The sequence below is a fragment of the Chrysochloris asiatica genome, unplaced genomic scaffold (genome assembly GCF_000296735.1).
Source record: "Chrysochloris asiatica unplaced genomic scaffold, ChrAsi1.0 scaffold00002, whole genome shotgun sequence".
Lineage (NCBI taxonomy): Eukaryota > Metazoa > Chordata > Mammalia > Afrosoricida > Chrysochloridae > Chrysochloris > Chrysochloris asiatica.
Window position 1 is genome coordinate 25,642,853 of NW_006408520.1, and position 4,609 is coordinate 25,647,461.

Here is a 4,609-nt window from a genome sequence, read left to right on the forward strand (position 1 = left end):
TACCTCTGTCCCATTTAGTCCATGCAAACCTGTCTCAGTGTTCCCCTACCTACCTTGTTATTCCAGCAACATTTTGTTTTTAACATTATATACTCATATGTGACTTATGGTTTATGAAAACATATTTTGGAAAGAGAAAAGAATGAAAAATAAATGAGGTAGTGAAAAATTTTAAAACAATACAATCCTCTTCCTTGATAAAGTACCTCAAGAATATAAAGCTTTGAAATATTCCCAACCTACTATTCCTTTGTTAATATTCACTTCTGGTACTCTGGTTTATTATGGGAACCAAAGACATCTAAGCTGTGAAAGAAAAACCTACTATTCCTTTGTCAGTATTCACTCCTGGTACTCTGTTTTATTTGGGGAACCAAGGACACTGAAGCTGTGAATGAACAACTTAAACTGGGTTTTCCAAGAAATATTATGTTGAGCAACTGTGGACTTGCATTAGCCCCACCCACATGCTGTCACATATAAAAACAGTGTGCATTTCACTTTCTGTTTCAGTTTTCATTCTGATCCTTAACTGAATGACAATAATATCAAGTTTGCTTTTGAGCTTGTGGAAGCAACAGTCCTTTTTCTCTAAGGAGTTACCAGCAGGAGGAGAGTGCAAGAAGGGAGAGAGGCAGTTGAAAATTCACCCACTGACTTCAGCAACAACACCAGGTAAGGTCTTTCCAAAAACTTTGTCTTCTATGAGCATTTCCATCAAATAACTAACAGCATAATCCAAACAACCCCCACACTGGCCAGTGTGCTCTGGAAGAGGGAAGAGGCACAGATGCTGGATGATGTATGGCCAAGGGAGCTCTGTTATAGGCATATGAGTATTTTGGTTTGTAGCAGAGGTGGCTATAAGATGATAACGAAAACACCATGTCCCCAATATGAACTGCTCATCTACTGACATTGATCCAGAGTTTTAGCAAAGAGCACTAAATAGGAGAATACACATTACCCTCATCTTTAGAGAGGGGCTGAAGTTTTTCTAGGATGAAGCACAAATTCCAGCCCTCTCACTTAGACACTACTGTGGGATTGCTACCTTCTGTCTCTTTCCTCCCTCTCCTCAGACATTTTCCTCTGCCTAGCATTAAAAAAAGAAGGGAAAGATGACCCTTATAGATACTTTAAACATATGCTTACCTTTGTATTAACCACATTTAATATTACAAAGATCCTGCAAAGCTTTATGTATGTAGCATCATTCTTCCTCTCTCTTTCTAATCAACTATTAAAAATAATTATGAAGTCTATGTTAATAGTGCACTGATTATAAACTTGCAATTCATTCAGAAATGCCATCAGAACAGTCTATGATTCTTATTGAAAATAAACTTCTTGGGCCATCCTCGCCATTGTTACAATGTCTGAGCCCATTGTGGCAGTCATTGTGTCAATCAATTTTGTGGAGGCTTTTCCTCTTTTTTGCTGACACTCTACTTTACCAAGCATGATATACTTCTCTAGAGATTGGATCCTCCTGATAACATGTCCAATATATGTAAAACAAAACCTCACCATCCTCAATTCCAATGAACATTCGGCTGTATTTCTAGCAAGATAGGTTTGTTCTTTCTTTTGGTTGTTGTTGTTAGGTTCCATTGAGTTGGTACCAACTCATAGTGACCCTATGCACAACAGAATGAAACACTGTCTGGTCCTAGGAAAACCTCACTACTGTTGCCATGCTTGAGTCCACTTTGCCAATCCATCTCACTGGGGTCTTCCTCTTTTTCTCTAACCCTCCACCTTACAAAACATGATATTCTTCTCCAGTGACTCGTCCCGTCTGACAACATGTCTGAAGTATGAAAGACAAAGTTTAGACATCCTGGCCTCCAAGGAGCACTCTGGCTGCACTTATTCCAACATAGATCTGTTGGTTCTTTTGGCAGCCAATGGCACTTTCAATATTCTCCTCCAACACCATAACTAAAAAGCATCAATTATTCTACTGTCCAGCATTTGCATGTATATGAAGTTATTGAAAATAACATGGCTTAGGTCAGGAGCACCTTAGTCCTCAAACTGACATCCTTGCTCTACAACTCTTAAAAAAAGTCTTGTGCAGCAGATTTGCCTAATGCAATATGTTGTTTGATTTCTTGACTGCTGCTTCCATGAATGTTGGTTGTAGATCCAAGAAGATTGAAGTCCTTGACAACTTCAATCTTTTTCATTCTTTTGGTAGTCCTGGTATATTCAATATTCTTTGTCAGTACTGTAATTCAAAGGCATCAATTCTTCTTTGGTCTACTTTATTCATTATCCAGTTTTTCTGTGCATATGAGGTAATTAATAATACTATTGTGTGGATCAGACTCACTTTAGTCCCCAAATGACATTTTTCCTTTTCAGCTTTTTAAAGAGTTCATTTACAGCAGAATTGCCCAATGTTATATATCATCTGATTTCTTGACTGTTATTTAAATTGGTGTTGATTGTTGCTCCAAGAAAAGTGAAATTCTTGACAATTTCAATGTTTTTTCTGTTTATCATGATATTGATTGTTGGTATAGTTATGAAACTTTTTGTTTTATGTTTAGGTATAATTCATACTGAGGACTGTAGTCTTTGTGCTTCATGAATAATTGTATTTAGTCCTTCATTTCAAGCAAAGTTGTATCATCTGCATATCATAAGTTGTTAGTTAGTCTTCCTCTAATTCTGACACTGTTTTCATTTTTATATAATCCAGGTTCTCTGATCATTTACTCAGCATACAGATTGAATAATTATGATGAAAGTATGTAACCCTGACACACAGTCTTTTTGGTTTTAAACCACTCAGTATTCCCTTGTTCTGTTTGAATGACGACTATTGGTCTATATACAAGTTGTTGTTTTTTTTAACAGTTTTCTTCAGCTTCACTCTGAGCCTGCAAGTGATGGTCTATTCCATAAAAGGGACATTAACTTTTTTAGACTGATGACACTGAACTTCTCCATTGTCTTTTTCCACAGATGTAGCCATTTTGATTTCTATGTATTCATCTGCTAAAGCCCCTGTGTATAGTCACAATGTATGTTGTTGAAAAAAGGCATTTTCAATGAATTGTTGTTGTTTTTGCAAAATTCTGTCATGTGATCTCCAGCATTGTTTCTATCTCAAAGGCCATATTTCCCAAACGCTAATCCCTCTTTGTTTCTAACTTTCACGTCTCAAGCACCAGTAATTATCAATGCATATATATTACATATTTGATAATTTTAGACTTCAGATGCTAGCAGAAATCTTCAATTTCTTCGTCTTGACTAGTAGTTGATGAGTAAATTTGAATAATAATCATATAATTAGTTTTTCTCATTGTTGTTGTTGTGATGTGCCATCAAGTCAATTCTGCCCCATAGTGACCCTGTATCTGAGGAGAGACTGGTGAGATTGAACCTCTGGCCTTATGGTTCAAAGCAACTTTGCAGTCTGGCACATTAATCCACAGACAGCATTGTACTTTAAGCTAGGTCTTGAAATATTTTTTTCTGATGATGAATGTGTTGCAATTTCTCTTCAATTTGTCAATTCTGGTATAAAATTTTTAAAAAGCATATTACTTTTCAATTAAAAATGGCCAATACCAATCCATTTCAGCTTGCTACTGCCTAGGATATCAGTCTTTATATGTTTCATTTCATTTTTTGATGACTTCCAATTTTACTTGGTTTATAGTTCATGCAATCTGTGTTCTAATTAATAACTGATGTTTGCAACTGCTTATTCCTATTTTGATTCATGCCACATAAGCAAATGAAGGTCCTGAGAGCTTACTCTATCCACATCATTAAGGTCTACTCTATTTTGAGGAGGTAACTCTTCCTCAATCATATTTTGAAATAGCTAATAAATCATATACTTTGCTTCATTACCATGATTATAATCCCCCCATGTACCGTCAGTTAACAGTATTTCTCTCTATTCATTTTAGTATTTTTTTTTTTATGATCTCTGTTTCTTATTGTCAGAAACTAGAAACTCTCCACTGATTTTGATGAAAACAAACAGCGGTCACACCCAGATATGGGAACTCTGTTAAATATGGACAGAGTTTCAAACATCTTAACTATTGATTCTCTCCCTTGTCAGCCTATAAACAAGAAATATTCTTTTCTTCCATTCAAATAAGCTACTTCCTGGACCAATATATTTGTCTATACATCACACAGAACTTTCCTTTCCTTTTAAGAGAGAACTATATTTTTTACTCTCCTTCCTCCTTTTACAACCACTTCTCCATATAATCTACCTCCTGCTCTTACCAGGTCATTATATCTACTTTTATCAAGGTCAGGGATCATTTCCATTTGTCTCTTTCTCAGGGAGACTTTCTTTGTTACCACATATACAAACACTATTGCAAACTCCCTATTCTAATCCTTGCTTTTTTTTCCTCAAAACCACTTACATACATACATACATACATACATGGGTATTTGCTTGTATGCACCACTGACTCTTTTACACTTACACCATGACAATGAAAACTGTCATGGTGTAGAGTGTGAAGGAGTCGGTTCTGTATTATAGTGACCCTATATAGAATTTCCAAGGACCTACTGTGGATTTGAACTGCTGACCTTTCAGTTCAAACTGACCTTATAG